Source organism: Herpailurus yagouaroundi, unplaced genomic scaffold (genome assembly GCF_014898765.1).
Source record: "Herpailurus yagouaroundi ecotype Mexico unplaced genomic scaffold, PumYag 195, whole genome shotgun sequence".
Lineage (NCBI taxonomy): Eukaryota > Metazoa > Chordata > Mammalia > Carnivora > Felidae > Herpailurus > Herpailurus yagouaroundi.
In genome coordinates, this window is record NW_024412426.1 from 13,850,747 (window position 1) to 13,871,765 (window position 21,019).

Genomic DNA, 21,019 nt, shown 5'->3' on the forward strand with positions numbered 1-21,019 from the left:
AGGTCTGGCTCTCAGTTTCTACATCTGTGAAATGGGTCTTGCCACAGCCTCTCACCAGAGACCGTGTGTCCCCTCTGGGGCTGGGATGCAGCTCTCCGAAGTGCTGCGCCCTAAGTCAGTTCCTTCAGATCTTTCCTGATCAACCTTAGTAGATGTATTAGACTGGAGAATCACACATTCTTAGAGCAGACGGGGAACCGGAAAAAGCAGAAGCCATCCCAACTGCCTCATCTTTCAGAAGAAGAAACTAGCCAGCCCGGTGTCCCGAGGCCACCTCGCTCACGGGATTTTCATGATTCAACGGCGTGGCACTGTAACCCCACGGGTAGTGTGTAATTCTCGAGAGGAAACTGAGCTCCCGGGAGACAAAGACCAACATGCTGCCCGAACCATTTCTCTTCTAGGCTCCCACAGTAGTCTGGACGCCGTGGCCTTCCCTCCCGTTGCCAAGCTGGAACAAGGAACACTCGAGCTTCTATGCACAGCAGGGAAGATGAATGAGGAGATAAGGGCTGCGAACCAAGGTTTTCCTCAATCTCTACTTGCTGGCCCAGTAACCAATCTCTGAGCGGCACATGTGGAGAAAAACAGCTCTTCGCCGGAGCCAAGGAAGGCCGTCAGTTTGCTGCAACCTTGAAAAAAATAAAGAAATAAAGCCTTGCTCTTCCCAAGCGGCCCAAGAAGCTTCCCTGTTTCAGGCCTCCTTGCTCCTGTGTCCATAGGCCCTGAGAACGGAGCAGGCCCAGGCAAACTGCTAGGACCCGGGAGGACCCTGGTAACCAACTTGCAAACGAGAACAGCAGACCTCTAGCTTTGTGCACGGGAACTCGGCCAGGCTAGCCCCTCCCCACCCGGAACCATGACAGCACTGACCCGACCCACATACCCACATGACCCCAATTCTCTCCAGCCCTCGAAAAATGACTCTCCTGACGTTTACTCCCATTACAGCCATCTCTTGTAACTCTTGGGTAAGCAACAGAAAGTACTATTGAATCCTGGCCACATTCATTTGTGGCAACTATCTTGGTGATAGCTTTCTAATGTGATTATCTCTCTCTGCCTTTATGTGATCATATGACCTTTCAAAACTCATGCTTTCTTTTGTTCATTCATCCATCCCTCCCACTATCCCTCCGTCCATTCAACAAGAGCATTTGGCATCTACTGCACGCTGAGTAACTTCTAAGCCCAAATCAATGGGGCATTTTCCAAGCTTTAAAATTCCCCGCCTTTAAGCAGAATTCTTCAAGCAGGAAGGTGTAGGCAGGGGTAGTGTTCGGTGAAAAAACAGCGACATGAAAACCTAAGCTGCTGTTAACTAGTTATTTATTCTCCCTGAGCCTGTTTCAACAGGGGAATCATTCCTCGTAGAAGTGTCATGGAGTTTAGGGGTGCCTGGGTGGCTCAGTCGGTTAAGCATCCGACTTCAGCTCAGGTCATGGTCTCCCGGTTCGTGGGTTCAAGCCCCGTGGCGGGCTCTATGCTGACAGCTCGGAGCCTGGAGCCTGCTTCAGATTCTGCGTCTCCCTGTCTTCCTGTCTCTCTGGTCCTCCTCCACTTGCTCTCAGTCTCTCTCCCTCTCAAAAATAAATAAACATTAAAAAAAATTAAAAATAAAGAACCGTCAGGAAGTTTAAACGGGAGAAAGTGTAGACAGAAACACACTCCGTGCTTGGCACGGAAAAGGCATTCAATAATTGACAGGTTAAGAAAAGTGACCGAAGAACCCAGCTTGTTCCCCCACACTCTCTTCTCCTAACGCCGTGCCCCAGTCAATAGTCCTTCCAGTTCATTTTGCTTCCTAGGACAGTGTTCTTTTTGTGTTAATCCTCTGGTGAGCCAGCCCTGTCTTTATGCTGACTGATGGGCTGTACCATTTTCAGAATATGATCTGTATCAGAGTCAGCTGGGGAGCTCCTGGAGCTTGTGGAGGATGGATACATAAAGTCCCGTTAATAAATAAACACACAGACATCAAGGCTACCGGCTGGGCTGTTGGCTGGCTGTCGTCGTAACAAGACTTTATGCCTTCCTGGCTCCTGTCATCTTCGGGACGGAAAGCATGTAACGAATTAGTCTTGCTTGCAGCCCTCCTGGAGAAAAATACTGCCGTGTCTACAACGAGCAGTCAGGGTAACCAGCTAGAGGTCAAGGACTCTTGGGAGCACTGCCAACCAGACCCCCGGAGCAGCTTTGTATGTTGTTTATGTCTTATCATAAAATAATCTTGAACTAGAAAATTTTAAAAATAGGTGAGTTGAACGCCCACAGCGAAAATCCCCGGTGCTTCTGTCCACTTGGAGATAAGCACAGTTAACACTTTGTCATCCTCTCCTCCACACACCCGCACACGCTTCCGCTCCCTGGGGTTCCATACTCGCTCCACTTTATGATCGAACAATACGTCATGAATATCTTTTCAGGTAAAATACGTTCCGACATCATTTTAAGCGGCTGCCAGTTTACTGGAGAAATTCCTTCTTATTTTAAACAGGTCCATTGCTACTCATCACTTTCACTGTGAGAAAAAAATCTTGTGTTTTCTCTTTTTGGGATTTTTTGGGAGCAGCGTGAGTGAAGGGGTTTAGAGGGTGGCAGTCGATGAAAGTACATGTCGCTGGGTGCGCCAGGCTCCGGTGGGATGATGACACTCGGGAGCCATTGTGGGGAGCCTCGGGGGACACAGGAGATGAGAGGAACACCGGCAGACCTTCTGCAGTTCTAGACTTTGACAGGACCCTCTGGTGGCAAGAGCGGGTGTCCTGCAAGAGACTAGACTGGAACCCCCGCACTTGCATCGGCTCCTGTCTTCACCGCACTGTCAGTTGGCCCTTGAGGCCCAAAGGTTGGGTTTGTTGTCATGGTCTGGCCCTTGCCGACCCCTCCAGCCTCTTCTCCCACCTGTCCGTGCCCTGGCTCTTCTGCCTCTGTCCCGCCATGCTGTTTGCACCCTCCGGGTCTCTGCCAGGTTGTGCGAAGCCTGGCCTGTGAGTTCTCCTTCCCTTCACTCGATTCACTGATTTTTTTCTTATCAACTGGTGCAGGTGTCACCTCTTCCAATTTTCCCTGGCCCTCCCCGCTCCCAGGTCAGATCAGCGCCACCTCCGCAGACTTCCGTGGCACCTCACGCTTATAGGGTCACGCACCTCTGCACTCAGATCGCATTGTGTCCATGTCCTTACAAGACTTGGAGCTGACGGGGCCAGTGTCTTACATGCTGGGCATACAGGGGGCACTCAATAAATGTTACTGAATAAAGGCGGTCCCAGAACCAGTACTGCCAACCCTTGGGTATGGCCAAAATATGTGAGACATCACGAACAGGTGGGGCAAATCTCAAGTCCATCTATATCTCTCTGTCTCCAGTGCCAGGCTTCAGGCCACCCCCCGTCTCCTGCCTCGGCCACTTAGTCCTTTTCCGACTGACTGCCACTCAGCAGACAGATGATCTTCAGACATCAGCCTGGGTGTGTCTCATTCCTACTTAAAACACTGTACAGGGGCGTCGGTTGAGCATCCGACTTCGGCTCAGGTCATGATCTCACAGTTTGTGAGTTCAAGCCCCGTATCAGGCTCTGTGCTGACAGCTCAGAGCCTGGAGCCTGTTTCAGAGTCTGTGTCTCCCTCTCTCTCTCCCCCTCTCCCCACTCATGCTCTGTCTCTCTCTCAAAATAATAAACATTTTAAAAAATTAAAAACACTGCACAAATATTTGAATTACTCTTAAAACAGTTTATGAGGCCCAGCATAATCTAGTCCCTACTAATTTTTCCAGTCTCATCTCACACTGCTCTCCTTTTGTCCCTAAGCCCCAGCCAACGAGCTTTCCTTCTGTTCTTCAAACAGCCAAGGCCCTTTCTTGTGCTGGGGTCTTCTCCCACCAGGGACGTCCCTCAGTCCTCGTGTGACTAGCTCCTTCTCAGCCCCCAGGCTTCTGCCTCAGGGTTACTTCATTCAGGAAGCCTTGCTTTATAACTGAACCTAAAGTCTCCTTTCTTCCTCTGTCATGGCACACGCTTATGTTTTTTCAGGGTATCTTTATACTTAGTAATTGTGTTTTTATTTTTGTGATCAGCTGTTTGATAATACTTTTTATTCTCTCAGTGGGGGAGGGGATATTCTGTCCCTCAACAGGACATTCAGCAATGTCTGGACATACTTCCGGCTGTCGCAACTGGGGGAGGGTGCAGCTAGCATCTAGGCGCACAGAAGCCAGAGATCCCACCTAACACCCTACGATGCACAGGACAGTCCCCCCACAACAAAGAACTGTCAGTGGTGATTTGACTGAGAAATACCGCTCATGGGGGCACCTGGGGGGGCTCAGCTGGTTAAGCATTGGACTCTTGGTTTTGGCTCAGGTCATGATCTCATGGTTTGTGGGACTGAGCCCCACATCTGGCTCTGTGCTCACCGTGTGGAGCCTGCTTGGGATTCTCTCTCTCCCTCTCTCTCTGCCCATTCCCCACTCGTGATCTCTCTCTCTATCTCAAAATAAATAAATCAACATTTTAAAAAAAGAAAACTAAAGAGAAGAGAAGAAGAGAAGAGAAAAGAAAAGAAAAGAAAAGAAAAGAAAAGAAAAGAAAAGAAGAGAAAAGAAAAAAGAAAATACTGCTCAAGACTGTAGTTTCCACAAAGGCAGAAACCTGGCCTGCGTTCTTCACCATTCTATCTCCAGCACCTGGCTCAGTGTCTGCGGTGAGCCTCCCTCCATAGGGAGCTGGGTGGAAAAACTGACAGGTGATGAAGGGGTGTTATTAAACCTATTTCATAACCGGCAGGGCACATCAGGACCGATCAGAACTGATGCCCACCATAGCACTGGAGCTGGGAAGAGGAGGCATTTTCCCTTTGGTCGCTGGACTGTGGGGAGTCTGGATGCCCTAAGGGAGGGCGCGGGAGCAGCCCCAGGGGTGGGGGACTCAAGGAACTCCGGGAAGTGGCCATTTGCCACCTGATAAGAAAGTATATAAAAACTGTAACACCCTGCACGGCCCTACCAATTCATACCTCCTCCAAGTCAGTCCTGGACAGATGGATGGATGTGCAGAAGGCCAGGAATTCCGATGAACTGGCTAATGAGGTGAAGAGAGGTAAGGGGCAAGAAAGAACTCTTCCTAGTGTCTACGGAGACATAGAATCTCCGTGTCCTTCACACTTACTCAAACTTACCTCGTAAGGGTAGGTCTGAGATACAGTGGGAGCATGAGCAGACACACAGGTGGGGTGGGGGGGGGGGGGGGGAGCAGGTTTTTTCTTTCTATTGTTCTTCTCCTAAACCACGAAAAGCCTGTTTCCAAGAAACTGCAGCTTTCTCCCCCTCAAACACCCACCTCCCCATCTCCTTCCAGTCCAGGCTTCCCACTTCCTCTCTTATATCTAAACCCTCCGCCCATGGACATGATCGAGTTCCTTCCACTCTGAAAACAACCCATCGCTTCACCTCACATCCCCCTATAGCTACTTTCCCAACTGTCTCTCTTCTCTTTCCCAACAAAGCCACTAGGAATAAAAGCCTTGGGGCGCCTGGGTAGCTCAGTTCGTTAAGTGCCTGACTTCGGCTCAGGTCATGATCTCACAGTTTGTGAGTTCGAGCCCCCCCCCCATCAGGCTCTTTGCTGTCAGTGCAGAGCCTGCTTTGGATCCTCTGTCCCTCTCTCTCTCTACCCCTTCCTCTGCTTGTGCTCTCTCTCTCTCAAAAATAAACATTTTTTAAAAAGCCTAAACTCGGTGTCTCCACATCTGGATGATAATCATCCAGATACCGCTGCATTTCTCTGCCTCTTCACAGCAAAACTCCTCAAATGTTTCTGTACATTTGTTTCTCTATTTTCTCATAACTTATTCATTGCGAACTCACTGAAATCCGCCTCCAGCTCCCACCCGCTACTCTGAAATCACTTCTGACAAAGATCTCCAATGACCCGTGTGTTGTCCCTCCCAAACAGTCTACGTTGACTACCCACTCCTACTTGAAACTCTTTATCCCTTAACTTTTCTCCTCATCAACCACTCATCACACTACCTCTCCTGGTTCAACTCATGCCATCCCGACTATTCCCTCTTAGACGGTCCCCTCTACACCACTCCCCTCCTATACGTGAATCCTTCCTAAGGCTCCATTCTTGCCCTCCCATGCCTTCCATAGGCCCTCGCCTGTCCATGGGCAATTCACAGAGCTATGAGCTCGGCTGGCCTGGTTTTCAGACTTGCACCACCAACTGGCGCTTGGACACAGTCTACTTAGCTATCCTACAGGAATCTTACATTCGAATGGCCTCCAACAGACGCCATCATCTCACCTGCTCTTCCCCTTCAAAGTGCTTGCCTTCCTGCCTTTCTCCCCCTAATTAATGGGACCACCATCCCCCAGTCCCCAAGCCCAGCGGTGTGTGAATCACTGCAGTCTCCCCCCCCCATCTCTCCCCTCAAATCCACTCAGCCACCAAATCTTGCTCACTTTATCCCTTAAATGTTTCCAAAGTACATCCGTTCTCCATCCTTTTATTACCATTGTCTTCATCTGTCTCCTCATTAACTATTTTCCCTTTGTTAAAACACTTACTCTTAATACAGTCACATCAACAAAGGCAACCGAGCTCCACATCTACTTGTGTCATTTATAAATGAGCCTGCAAACTGTCCATTTTTTAAAAATTTTTTTTTAATGTTTATTTATTTTGGGGACAGAGAGAGACAGAGCATGAATGGGGGAGGGGCAGAGAGAGAGGGAGACACAGAATCAGAAGCAGGCTCCAGGCTCTGAGCCATCAGCCCAGAGCCCGACGCGGGCTCGAACTCACGGACCGCGAGATCGTGACCTGAGCCGAAGTCGGACGCTCAACCGACTGAGCCACCCAGGCGCCCCAAACTGTCCATTTTCAAGTCAGAGCTCTTCACCGCCCTCCCAAGTCTCTCCTCTGTTGTCCTTCCTGTCTCTCAGAACGGCACCCCCACTTGCCAGGCCTACTCCCCACATTCAAAAATCTGCAGGTCATTTTAGGTTCCTTACTCTGTCTTTTCCATCTGTCTCAACTCTTGACTAGACAGTTGCAGTACATCTACCTTATTTCCTTCCTGCACCCAACCACCTCTCCCTTAAACCAAACAACAAAGGGCATCGCTGTTCCAGGTGTGCCAGTCCGGCTTTTCTATTTAGACCCTGAGATCTTTGAGGGCACGGACCATGTCTGGGATTCTTCTGATTCCTCCAATGTCCCCAGCACAACACTGGGTACAGAGTATGTCCAGCAGAGAAGAAAGCGGGCAATGAGACCCATCTGCTAAGAGAAATCTGGTGTTGAGCTGTCAGTCCCCTGAGGTGAAGGGTGCTGGGTGCCTAACTCCTCTGCCACAACGAGAGGACATGCTTGGTATCAGCAAGACCTCAGCAAAGATGTTGGAAATGATTCTCTGAGGGGCCTGGGAAATGGACTCCGGCAAGGACAGCATCATGGATTGTGGTGCCATCACGAGGACTCAGCTGATTTCTGAGATCTCGAACCGGTGGGCACCCATCTGTGATGTTGTATGGTGTCCTCGAGCGGTACTCAGTGGTCCAGCAGCTTGGAAATACATTCCACCTGTTTTTTGGTGGCCCCCTCGCCTTGGAAATAAACAACGGTTCAGTCCTTTCAGGAGTTTATTCTGTTTTCCAGAATTAGAGTCTAGAGTGTTTCATTTCTGTTATCTTGTCAAAATCCTTATCCGTTTGAGGTCCATGATATTTGATTATTCTTCACTCTATCCTTCACCACACCACTGCCTCTCCCTCACTCATTGAGGACGTTAGCAATTGTCCCCCTTCATTTAAGGTTCTGTCATCATCCTAGAAAGTTTCAATACACACAAAGATGGCCTCTCCAAACGCCCTAGCATCGTATTTCCACAACTTCCTTAATGCCACTGGCTTTTAGTTTCATTTCACTCATTCACTAGCAATGACCATACCTTGGACCCACATCACTGAAACTGTCCTGCGGTCAACCCTCGCCTAGACTACCGCCACTGACCCTTGACCAATCACTCTGCCATTGTTCAGAAACCTCCAGTGGCTCTCCCACCCCCACAGGTTCAAGTCCAGGTCCTTAGGCCAGGAGGCAGAACACCAGCCTGCCGTCCTGTGTCTCACCCCCTCCCCATCGCCTGTCATTTCCTGCTCTGACATTGCTGGACCAAATTCAGTCTCTGCTTCCCCTCACCGTCTCCTGAGCTTCCCGGGCCTAACTGCACCTTGAAAGACCCAAAGACTTCCCTTCTTACCTGCAAAGATGTTCCCTCCTTGTCTGTTTCCCTTTTCTGCTCTACAAAGATGTTGATCTTCACATTCCAGCTCAAACACTACCTCCTCTGGGAAGCCCTCCCTGCCTAGCCCGGGCACAGCCAAGGGCTCCTTCTTCTATGCTCCCCAGCATGGGATGCAGCCATTACAATGTGTATCTGATCACATTAATATCACAAGGGCAGGAACCATTTCTATTCATCTCTGTATCTCAGACCCGGGTACAGGCCTGGTGCAGAGTTGGCTTCACTGGATATTAGGAAAGTGATGAAGGCGTGAGTCCCACAGATGCCCTGTCCTCTGTGTATCAATGAGGCCAGAGGAGATTGGGCTCTTGAATTAATTGAACCTCGTCTCTTCTCACCCTGGCCCAGTGCCCTGTCCATATGCTTAACTCCCCTAATAGAACCTGCACCACATATAAATGAATCCCTAAGCATTAAGTAGCAGAAAAGCTTCCAATTGCTTAGAGAAGAAAAGAGGCTGGTGCTTTACAGATGGAAGGGAGACAAGTGGTGTAAGGAGAGACGTCCGTCTAAATTTTAGGTACTAAGTACCTGGAAGTGTTGACGACTCTTTCATACTAAACCCAGTTATGTGTTCAGCACTAGGCTAGCCACTGACGGTGAGAAGAAAAGTCAAAACAGCAGCAGGCATTTGTTGATGGTGTTCTACGTGCCAGGCACAACTCTGTGGGGTAAGCATCGTGGGTATCATTCCCATTTTACAGGTAAGAAAATGGACTCAATGTCACCCGGCTAAGACATGCTCGACTAGTATCACCTTTGACTAGTGTCTTCACCCCTTCTCTCTTCACTGTCCTCACCACCCCCATTCTAAAATAAACGTCCTCTGTCCTTTCTCCCCTCTAGCCATCCTTCCTTCTCTTCATCAGATGGAAACATCCTCATCTTCCACCATCTCATAAAAACAAATAGGCATGAGCCTTCTCCTCCCCTCCTTCTCTCCAGTTATCCCAGAGCATGTCCCCTCTCCATCCTAAAGCCTATTCCCTCCACCTGCTTGGTTGATGCTGTCCACACATTTTCTCAGGGACCTCACATTACAAATTATCCTTCCTTGAACCTATAGCTTTTCCATTCAACTGGATCCTTCACACTGCCATGTAAAGGTGCTCAACTGTCCCCCATTAAAACAGAACAAAATCACCCCACCTCTCCAAACCTCTGGAAAGACTTATTTGTACATTCAGTGTCTACTTCCCCCTCCACCAACTACGGTCTGACTTTTGCCCATCACATCCCTGAAACTGTTGTTTAAATCACCTGTGATCTCTGTTTCTGAAGCCAATGGACTTTCATTGGTCCTCATCATAATGGGCTATGCTTCCTCTTCTCTTATTCAGGAAACACTCTGCCCTTGGCTTTCGTGACATTTCCCACTCCTGGCTTTTCTCCTATCTCTCTAGATCATCCTTCTCTGCTTCCTTTCTAGGCCCATCCTAACTCCAAGTTAACCCCAGGCCTTCTCTTCTAAGCCTGTCCTTGCTCCCTCGGCAGCCTCCTCCATGCCATGGTTTCACTTACCCCTGGATGTTGACAGCTTATGGGGGCATATCTCCTGCCCAGACCTCTCCTTCAAACTCCTGCCCATATATCCCTTTGGCCGCTCTCCCTCCACCCAGATGGTTCAAAGGCTCCTCAAGCACAACATGCTGAGACTGAACTCATGTCATTTGTCTCAGGAAATGGTACCCCCATACACTGCTACATAGCTGGCAGCCCAGGGCTCGTCCCCAAAACTCCCCTCTGACCAAACCATCACTTCTTGTCCATTTCACTTCTAAACCTCTCAACTCTGTCTTCTTTCTCTCTCCACTACAAATGTCCCAGTGTAAACAGCCATCTCTCGAGATGTCTCCCCGGATCTTCCCTTGGCCACCTCAAATATACTGTCCACACCCTACAGCCACAGAGATCTTCCTAAAGTAGGAAATCTGACTATATCACCCTCCTGCTTAAGTACTTCTGTGATTACCTGTTCCTGTAGAATCAACATCAGAATCCCTACCGTGGCTGATAAGACTGAGGGTTCTAACTCCCTCCTGCCTCTCCTGTTCATCTCACATGCTTCTCCCGCTCCCTCTAGGCACCCCAGGCCACTGGCCTTTGGCACCTCAAAATGCTATGCCTGCTCTAGCCAAGACCCTCCCCCATTCCCGGAATATCCTCTCTCAGGTCCAAAACCCCACTCACCTCCTTCTCTCCTACTCACTCTCCAGGACTACTGAACTATCATGTCCCCAGAATGACTTCCCAGATACTCCCTGAGTGGCCCAGACCTCCTATGAAACACCCTGACAATGCCACGGACCTCCACTTTATTGCTTGTATAAGTGGCGCTTTACATTTACTTTGTGACAAGTTTGTTTCCCTGAATGACTTCAAGCTCCATGAAGGCTGGGGCTTTGACAGTTCTGGTTTCCCCGACACACACACACACAGACACTGTATCCCCTGTGACATTCAATAAATACTCGGTTGACATCATGAAAATGCAACCCAATTCTATCGGGCTTCTGGCCTCATTACTCTCCTGAAATTGCCCTTGCTAGAGTCATCAACAACCTTCAAACTGCCAAAACTATGCTCCTGTGGATCCCTGGTGTTCTACCAGCTGGACTGAGGGTTTCCTGCACTAAAATAGAATCTTGGCAGGCTTTCCCCGATTCGTAGAAAAAAAAAAATAGCTCACAGAATATCCTCAATTTAAGGCTTTTGTTTCATAAAGTTTTCTTTCTTAAAACTTGGTGTCTGCTATTCTATGCCTGTAGTAGAATCTAGCATAAGATGCTCTCTGATTTAGCTCAAAATTATATATTCAGCCCTTTCAAAATTCTATGGTATTCTCCAGCAAGCACCATAATTTCCATGGGTTTCATGACATGAACAAGTGTCTTGAGACCCACTGGCCAAATCCAAAGAAATATTTTTAGCCCTCTGATTTGTTCTCTTGGTGATATCTGGTACTGCCGATCGTGATGTTTATGTGTTTTAGCAACAAGCATTTATTGAGCACATATTACGTTTTCCCACAGCCTTTTGTTGCTATTTTTACTATGGCATTTATCACCTTCTCCTGTGATATCTCCCATGTACTACAAGCTCCTGGAAGCTACAGGGCCCTTGACTTTCCCTTCTCTCTGTCTCTCTCTCTCTCTCTCTCTCCCCCTCTCCCTCTCTCTCTCTCTCTACTCGCCCCTGCCCCCAGCCAGCCCAGCACTTGGCTCGGGCACATGGATCATCTTCATTGCCCACAGAATAAATGAACGAGTGAATACATGAGTGAACACGGAATAAAATGCTGAGGCAGAACTGGAGCCCCCATTCCTGGCACCCCGCTGCCTCCCCACTGGAAAGCTCATGGTCATTCAGTGGTTTGATAGGACAGACATGTCGAGTTCACACACGTCCGATATCACCCGTTGTTATTTTAACAAGTAAAATGAATCTGATAGAAGCCTAATATGGTTTTAGAGCCTTGTGCCTCCGAGAAGCCCTTCTAATATCTAATCCGTCATCAAGCCCTGTTGATTTACCACCAAAAAAAAAAAAAAAAAAAAATCATTGTGATTGCCTATCTTATGGGGACATAAACAGTTTTACTCTGTAAGCACCTGAAAATGCCATGTATTATGTCTCTGTGGCAGAAGTTGAGTAAATAATGACATTACTGATATGAATGTATCTTGAAACGCTCCATATTCTACCGAAACCGTTCTCTTGGCCTCTTCTGCCCTTTCTCCTGAGCTTGTCTATCAAAATCACACTTAACCTTCAAAGCCCAGCTCAAAAACCACCTCCTCCAAAAAAGACCTTAACAATCTACCAAATCACTGGGGCCAGCCTCTGGCTCACTGTCACCCCTCGACACCTGACCACATGCCATTTGTACCTCTACGTAGCACGTGCTTCTTCAGTCCGCAGGATCCTGCTGCTGACGCGAATGTCCCTCTCCCACACTGCCTTGTGGGCAACTCGAGCCCAGGAACCACGGCTTGCTCATCTTTCGGTCTTCCCAGTGCCTTGAGCAATACTCACTTTCTAACGTGTATTACACCGATCATCCACTACTATTTTGCTTGGCTGTGCAAACATCATTTTTGGGGTATCATAAGAGGACTTTTTAAAAACACCATTTGTAGGGGCGCCTGGGTGGCGCAGTCGGTTAAGCGTCCGACTTCAGCCAGGTCACGATCTCGCGGTCCGTGAGTTCGAGCCCCGCGTCGGGCTCTGGGCTGATGGCTCAGAGCCTGGAGCCTGTTTCCGATTCTGTGTCTCCCTCTCTCTCCGTCCCTCCCCCGTTCATGCTCTGTCTCTCTCTGTCCCAAAAATAAATAAACGTTGAAAAAAATAAAAATAAAAACACCATTTGGGCGTCTGGTTTTCCCCCTCATGGCTAGGTTTCTGGCAGCCTTAGCTGAGCGCCTAGCCCAGCTTCCTGCTCTCAACCCCATGAGCCACAGCAGTGGCCGCCTTTGCGCTAGAATTCATTTGGGGGAAAATTCGAGCGGTTTCTTTTGGAAGTGGAGTGGGAGTCAGAGGCGAGCCCTGGCCAGCAAGCTGTGTGGGAGGAGAAAGGTGTGCAGTGAGCCAGGCCCTTGGCTCCCAGGCTGTTTCTGCCAAACAGCAGACAGACCCCCAGCACAGACCTGGGGGGGTTCAGGGGCCACCCTGCCCACCTTCTTCCTTGGGTGTAGACACCGACCCTCACAAGCACTCCCTTTCCTCCTTCCGTCCCTGGGGAACATCACACTCACAGTCCACTCGGCCTGGCCCTAATGCACACACAGAGACAGAAGCAGGAAAGATGGGACCCTGAACCAAGAATGCTGACTGCTTTGTCCCTGAACTGTGCCCTGTACAAGCCTACCCAGACTGCAAATATTCCAGCTCATCCATCAAAGTATGTAACGCTCAGCTACACACTGTTATAACCCAAACCAAGTCTCTGAGCACCTGGGATGCTCTTGTGTCTCTGGTGCAGGTTACTATGCAGGAAAGAAAGTCATCGAAGAAAGAGCAAAAAAGGTGCTGCTTGATGGCAAAGAGCCTGGGCTCTCACACATACCTGATCAGGAGATTAAATGAGATGATGTAGGCAGAGTGCTTAGCGGAGTACCTGGACACAGAAAGTTCCTAATGAAGGCTTCCCACCTACTGGAAGGTCCCTTCTCGTGTGGCTGAAACAAAGTCTTTCTTCTGCTTCTGCTATTCAACAGCCTGTTTACCTGAAGGAGGGAAGGCAGTTCCTAATACTTGCTCCCATCCCCTTCATGCATCCAGCAGCTTCCACAATAGGTGATCAGCAGAAGGGAATTCTTGGCTGGGGAGCAGGGCAGGGGCTGGACATCTGTGCTGATGGGAGACACCCAAAGGGGCATTCCAGAACATACCAACTGTTGCCATTACAGCTGCGTCAATAACCTTCTTCCTTCCTCTGGGACAAAACAGCCTGAGACCCCAGAATAATTTTCAAAACTTTTCATTCAAGTATATCTCTCTCCCTCTCCTTTCTGAAGTCCAAATACAACACCAGAAATAGACTTACTGCCCTCACTGATGACAAGGTACAGTGCTCCCCCTACTCCCGCCTACCCCCGGCCCCACCGAGGCTACCCCAGTGCTGGCAGTTTCTCTTGTATAAGGGAATATTAGGGCAAAAAAAATTCTACTTCTTCATGTTGTTTTCAAGGCCAGAGGGTCATATCTTGCCTACCCAGCTCAGAAAGGTGTCTAAAGGCACCTCTCCCTCCAGCTTTCCAAGCACAACCTACGTATTTAAAGGAATTCTGGATGGCCTAGAGCTGAGGGACCCTGTGTGTTCTCAGGGACCTTTGGCTTTTACCCCAAAGGGAACCCCTCAAGCAACCTGAGGGTGGGGGTGCCACCTCCACACCGTTCACCCGGAGAAGAGCTTGAGGGAATGTATCAGGCACAGGACAAGGAAAGAGGATTTTTAAAAATAGTTAATGCATCTGGGGCGCCTGGGTGGCTTGGTCAGTTAAGCGTCCGACTTCGGCTCACGTCATGATCTCACGGTCCGTGGGTTCGAGCCCCGCGTCGGGCTCTGTGCTGACAGCTCAGAGCCTGGAGCCTGTTTCAGATTCTGTATCTCCCTCTCTCTCTGCTCCTCCCCTGTTCATGCTCTGTCTCTGTCTCAAAAATGAATAAACGTTAAAAAAAATTTTTTTAAATAGTTAATGCATCCCTATGGTTCCGAATTGAAAGGGTACAGAAGGGTTTAAAGGTCTGCTCTTCCTGAAGGCAACAGATCTTATCAGGTTTTTTGGACATACCTATGCATACACAAGCAAACATCTTGGAATTCTCCTTCCTCCTCCTCTTTTATAACATAAACAGCATCATAGAGACACTCTGTGCATGTTTTCCACTTAGCCATATATCTTGGAAATCATTCCATGTCAGTTACAGAGAAATTCCCAAGTCTCTTTTTATGAATGAATAGCACAGTATCCAACTGCCTGGAGGTGCCACAAGATATTCAACAAGTTCATCTTTGATGAGCACGTGGATTGTTCTTTCAGTGCTATACTTTCAGTGCTACACTGTACATATGTCTTTGTGCCCATGGGCAAGTGTAAGGACAAGTTCAACCCCTAAAAATGGAATCACTGGGTCCGATGGCATGGGCATTTCTAATTTTGGTAGATGGTTCTAAAACACCCTCCAAAGAAGTTGTACCCATTTACTCTTCCAACAGCAACGTATGGAGGGGCTGTTTTTCTAGAACCTCATTAGCAGTTTATCCATCTTTTTGATGCTTGCTAACTGAAAGGGAAATAAGTAGGCCATTGCCCCACTGCCGCCAGTTTGCAGTCTACATGTTAAAGGATCAATCCCTTGTGTATGATTAAACCCGTGGGTCCTAGAGGGAATGAAGACCAAGCAGTTTTACCTGGCCAGCACTTTCCCTAAAGCCTAACGGGGTCACAAACATCTCTTGCGCCTCCAAATCGTGTTTATTCACAACGGTTCTGGATTTTCAGCTGCCACATGTGTCCGTTCCTAATGGGAGAAGAACGGCCGTGTGGAGGGAGCAGGGAGCTTTGGAACTGAGACACCCGGCTTCACAGAACAGCTCTGCCACGGACTCACTTTAGGGTCTTAGCAAGTTATTTAACCTCTCCCAAACTCAGCCTCCTCGAGTGAAATACAGGGATAATAATATTGATTTAGCAGAGCCTTGTGTCTGACATATAGAAAGTACTCAATACGTGGTGGCAGTTTTCCTTAGTGCTAACGATCATCAGGCCAGATTCTAAACCTCGGGGCACTTTCCACAACTGACGAGACCAGCCAGGGCCATTCTGACGATAAAGGGGCCACCAAGACTATTCCCAGTTTCTGCTACGATCTCCCCCCTCCCCCCAACCCCCTGCCGCCAGCCTCCTTTCCAAGGTTATCGGGAGACATCACTAAAATCCTACCCTGGGTCTCTGGGTGAGGGTGGGTCGTTTCCGTGCCAACACAGGCCCCCCTGTTGCCGGATGATGTTTGCGCTCAGACTGAAGCCGCTCTGAGCTAAGCAGAGCTCATTTCCAATTACAGATGGGCACACTGGAGACAAAGCAGAGATCCTTGAGCAAAATGTGAGGCACTTGCTCTCATCAGCACTGGAGCCCATTCTGCCTTTCCTGAGCACTGGTTTTGATAAGGTCACTAAATGCAAATTTCTGGTTGTGGCAGGAATGCCAGTGAAACCCACCACCAGGGTTTCTACCCATGCACGTGACACACACACCCTACCCCCACCCCCAGAGGACTTCAGAGGCTTCTCCCATTCACACATGGTCCTCTCTCATTCACTCACGGTCATCTCCCCAGGAGGGCAGACATCCTGCCCCTGCTCTGCCTGTGAGTAGGGGGAACTGTGAGGAGGGTGCAGCTGATTTGCCTAAGACCACAGCTGAGCCACCCCGAGTGCCAACACGACCCCTGTCTCTACGTACTGGTTTAGATCCCTACAGACACGGGAGCTGGAACCTCTGGAGAGGGGTCTGAGAAATTATCATTGCTCCCAAGAATATGCCTTTGCTCTTTCTCCCCTTTGATCCACCTCTGCCAGTATAAAGGGAAGGGGCAGGGGCCAAATGTACTTCCAAGCACTTTATTAGCACAGAAAGAAAGTTGCCTTCCACCCCCATTCTACCCCCCTAAGAACACCCCAAATTGCAGCAAATCTCAGGCAAAGTGCACTTTTCCAGATCTGAAGTCCCCCCATCATTGTTTCTCACGCGGTATAAAACGTGAGTCTGGCTCAACCACTGGAGGACGCGGGACAGGGCACAGAGATCCGACTACGTAGACGTCACCCTTGCCAGTTGCACTGAACCCCCAGCTCCAACCCGGGTCCTCCAGCCCCGGGCCACGACTGTGGCCTCCTCAAGGAGGGTCCCGGGCTGGGCAGACTGGAAAGGACGGGAGAAAGTGCCTCAACTGACTGCAGGGGGGAGTGGGGGCTGCCTGCGGTTGCACACCTGCCCCCCACCACCTTCCCGCCGCGGCCAACTTGCTAGGAACAGCGAACTTCTGGGGCCCCACAGTTCCACCCAGAGAAAAGGAATGCCCAAGTGTGACAGAAAAGCACGGGTGGTGTATGCAGCCCAAGGGCACCGACAGAGAAGACCGAGCTCCATCCCTGCCCTCCCTCGCGGCCTCGGGAAGCGCAGAGACCGGACGAAGCCACCCGGGCAGGAGGTCTCCGGGGCGCCGCGCTGGGCACTCTACCCAAGCCACCCCAGCCAGCTAGGATGAAGAGGACGGGAGCAGGGGGACGCCGGGCCTAGCCCGACACTGCTCTCCGCTCCTGCCCTGCTCTATTTGAGCCAAACCCTCCTCCGGCCGCTGAGCGAAGCTTCGATGTGGCCGGCGCCCCCAGCCCAGCCCGCCGCGCACGGCCCTGGGGATCGGGGTGCGGGACGCAAGCTCCCTCCTCGGGAGGAAACAGACAGCGGCCCGGGTGCCAGTCCGGTTTCTCTGTCCCTTAGGCAGACGTCGGCGCCGGCTGTCTTGGACCCGGACGGCCTGGCGGAGATGGCGACCCCCCACCGCGAACGCACCTCCGCCCTCCTAGCGTGGTCAAACTTGAGCAGGATCACCAGGGTGCAGGGCTGGCGCAGAGGCGCCCGCGCGCTCTGAGGAACCCGCACGCACAGACCGACGGCGGCGGAGCGTCCCTCCCCGCACCCACCCACCGCGGTGCTCAGCCCCGGCCCGGCTCACTCACGCGCGCCCCGCGGTCCCGCCGAGCGTGCAGCGTCGCGGGCCCCGGCCGCCGCATGCTCCCGGGTGCTGGCGGGCGCCGAGGCGCGGCTGCCGGGTCCGTGTGCGCTCCGGCCGGCGGAAGGCGCTCGCGGAGCAGGAGCGCGCGGCAGCGGCGCAGGCGGGGACGGGGACTCGGCAAGTCCGGCCCCGAGGCGGGGACAGCGCGACCGGCGGCCTGGCCACGAGGCCGGAGACGTCCACCCCCACCCCCACCCCCTCGGAGCGCGCGGCCCGCGGTGCGGAGCGGGAGAGCCAAGCGGCGACCCAGACCCAGTCCCGCACGGCCGCGGTCAAGATAGGGGCGCGCGGGGAAGGTGGCTCCGGGGCGCGCTTACCCCGGTGCTAAGGCGCCCTCGGAAGTACGCCCCGGCCCGGCACCTCCCCGCGCGGAGCCGGGCGCCCCGGTGGGGGCGGGGAAGGAATCCTCGGTCCGCCCCGCTCCGCCCCGTCCCTCCTTTTCTTCCTTCGGGGAACCTCGCTCGAGGAGCACCCTAACCCGTTACCGCGACTGAGCAGCTCCTTTCCGGCGTCCACTCGCGCGTTGGGCCGGCACCCGGTCTGCGCGCGTCCTGCTGAGCGCCTGGGCCTGGGGCTGCCCACGTGAGGCTCCTGTGCGTTCCCCGGCGCTCTGAGAACTGCCCCTGCACGGAGCCGACAGCCTCATCGCCCCTCCAGGTGGCCCGTGCTGGGGGCAGGTACCGAGCCACCTGATTGGCGCTGGCCCCAGTCCTGGGAGAATCCCCCACGAGAGAGGCTGCTTGCACGAGGGCGGAGGGAAGGGACCAAGCAGAGCAGCCTGGCGTCTTCCAAAGAGCCTTCCCGTAGCTCCACTGCCTTTTCGCCTAAGAAATGTAAGCTCAGGAGTCGGGCCCCCTAGGAACGCCTTATACAGGGAACTCTATGTGCCACAGCTCAAGTCCAGCACTGAAAATCCCGTGGGAATGATAGTTTTAAGGACCAGGGTGTGTCGCTGTCCACCGGACTTTGCCTGGAAAGCCTCCTGAAAGGCTCATCTGCTTCCCTATTTCTGGCCAGCACTGTTCCCTGGAAGTCCAGTCACACCTGGGTGCCCCCGCCGTTGAGGGGTACCCCGTCCTTGTAGCGGGCAGAGAGGGAGTCAATCTGTAATTAGAAGTGTGACGGCGAGATCTAGCAGGAAAAGGCAGGGAAGGGGACGCAATGTCTTCCCCATCCCCCAGCAGGAGGAGAAAACGTTAACGGTGCTCTAGATTTCTTTGAAATTACCCTCCTTTAGTGTTTTAAAACTCTACAAGTAGCTTATGTACTGTACCCCCAGACAATAAGTTCTGACATCAGTCTGCCTGGAGAACATGGTAGGTGGGGTGAGATGGAAGGAAACTCACTTTTCAGCGTCTCCAAAGCATCTCAGTGTGGAACTTTTGCCTGTTCCGATCTGTTCATGTTTCTCCTGACCCTGCTCTCCAGTCTTGGACTGAAGACAGGGGAGGAGGAAAGGGGGTCACCCAAATTAATGCTGGGGGGGGCGGTGTTCCCCACATCAAATATATTTTCCTCTTCATACTCTGGACAGTCTGGAGGATTCAAAGCAAACGCGAACACTGTATCAATTTCTCAAACAGGAAGAAAGAAAAACGTTGGTCCCTCAGCCCAGGTCCAACTTGTAACCGAGAGGAGTAAGAAATTTAGCACTTGGAGCAAGCTTTATTATTCCTAAACCACTATTTAAATATATTTTTTATTATACTTATTTATGATATATAAAACATATCATATCCAAAGGAAAGCTACCCACCTGCTCATTCCAGAAGATTTACTGTTGCTTCAACACTCCACATTTTTCCTCTTTCTCTTCGCAGGTTTTAAATTTTGACCTCAGGTCTTGACGTGCTGCCTTTTCTCACCCAGTCAAACCTCACACCTACATTCCTTCCTGGCCTCACTTCTTCTCAGAGACAAAAGTGAAATATGAAGAGACGTGTTATTTTGTTGTACACAATGACACAAGAGAGAAAAGTGAAAATGAAGTATATGTACAGCCTAACCAATCATCATAAATCAAACTGGTGTATTCACCCAGGTCATTGACATCACCCTACAAACGCCCCCATTTGTTTTCCTGAGCCCTTCCCTTCCCCCACAAGCAACAGCCATCCTGACTTTATAGTAATCACTTCCTTATATATCTTTTTGGTTTTATTAGCTTGTTATGCATCCCTAAACACTGTAGTTTAGTTTGCTTGTTTTTGTAATCTCTGTAAATGGAATAATATAGCATGGATTTTTCATGTGTAGCTGGCTTGTTCTTTCACTTGGTCATGTTTGTGGGGTTATTTTTGTTGCATATAGTTGTAGTTGGGGCTGCTAATGTAATACTGCTAATAACATTCTTGTGTATATCTCCTGGTGTCTAAATGCAAACTTTTCTTGGGGCGCCTGGGTGGCTCAGTCAGTTGAGCGTCCGACTTCAGCTCAGGTCATGATCTCATGGTTCATGGGTTCAAGCCCAGCGTCGGGCTCTGTGCGGACAGCTCAGAGCCTGGAGCCTGCTTCAGAGTCTGCGTCTCCCTCTCTCTCTGCCCTTTCCCCGCTCATACTCTGTCTCTGTCTCTCAAAAATTAATAAACGTTAAAAAAATTTTTTTAATGCAAACTTTTCTTTAGGGTATACCTTGGGGTGGAATTGCTGGGCTATAAGGTATGTTTCTATTTAACTTTATTAGATAATACCAAGTTGTTTACCGAGACGGTCATGAAATGTACACTCCCACGAGCTATGTTCCAATTGCTCCACATCTTTGCTAAGACAATATTACTAGGCTTCTTGATTTTTGTCAATCTGGTGGATGTGTAATGATATCAAAGTTGTGATCTTCATTTCACATCCCTAGTTACCAGTAAGACTGTGGGCCTTTACATGTGTTTATAGCCTATTTGAATTTTCAGTTTTGTGAAGTGCCTATTCAAGTCTTTACCCATTTTTCTATTGAGTTATCTGATTTTTTTTTTCTTGTTGATCCATAAAGGTTCTTTGTATTTTCTAGCTAAATGCCTTTGTTGGTTATAGATTGCAAGTATCTTCTCCACTCATTAACCTTCATCTTATGATCAGGAGTAATTTTTTAAAGCAGAATTTTCATTTTGAGATACTTGTAGATTCAAATGCAGTTGTAAGAAATAATACAGAGATCTCAGGTACCCTTTATCCAATTTCCCCCATCTTTAACATCTTGCAAAACTATAGTACAATATACAACCAGGAGATTGGCATTGCCACGGCCAAAATACAGAACAATTTCTATCAGCACAAGAGTCCCTCATATTTCCTTCTTATAGCCACACCCACTTCCCTTCTCATCCCTAACCCTTAGAAACCACTTATCTGTTTACCATTTCTAAAACAGTGTGATTTTAAGAATATTATATAAATGAAATAATACAGTATG

The 21,019-nt window shown here is 50.1% G+C and overlaps 1 protein-coding gene across 5 annotated transcripts in view; it reads right to left on the reverse strand.

Annotated features, from left to right (window-relative positions):
- LOC121011866 (protein FAM163A) overlaps positions 1 to 18,363 on the reverse strand; it is a 94,153-nt gene extending 75,790 nt beyond the window's left edge. For 2 of the 5 annotated variants that reach the window (XR_005781814.1, XM_040446627.1), the window contains exon 1: positions 17,558 to 17,674. The gene's annotated coding sequence lies outside the window, so the exon portion shown is untranslated. Of the gene's footprint in view, positions 1 to 17,557; positions 17,676 to 17,930; positions 18,035 to 18,098 lie in introns of those variants that run through there. The other 3 variants (XM_040446628.1, XM_040446629.1, XM_040446630.1) reach the window with 3 other exon arrangements.
- Between the last annotated feature and the right edge of the window lie 2,656 nt (positions 18,364 to 21,019).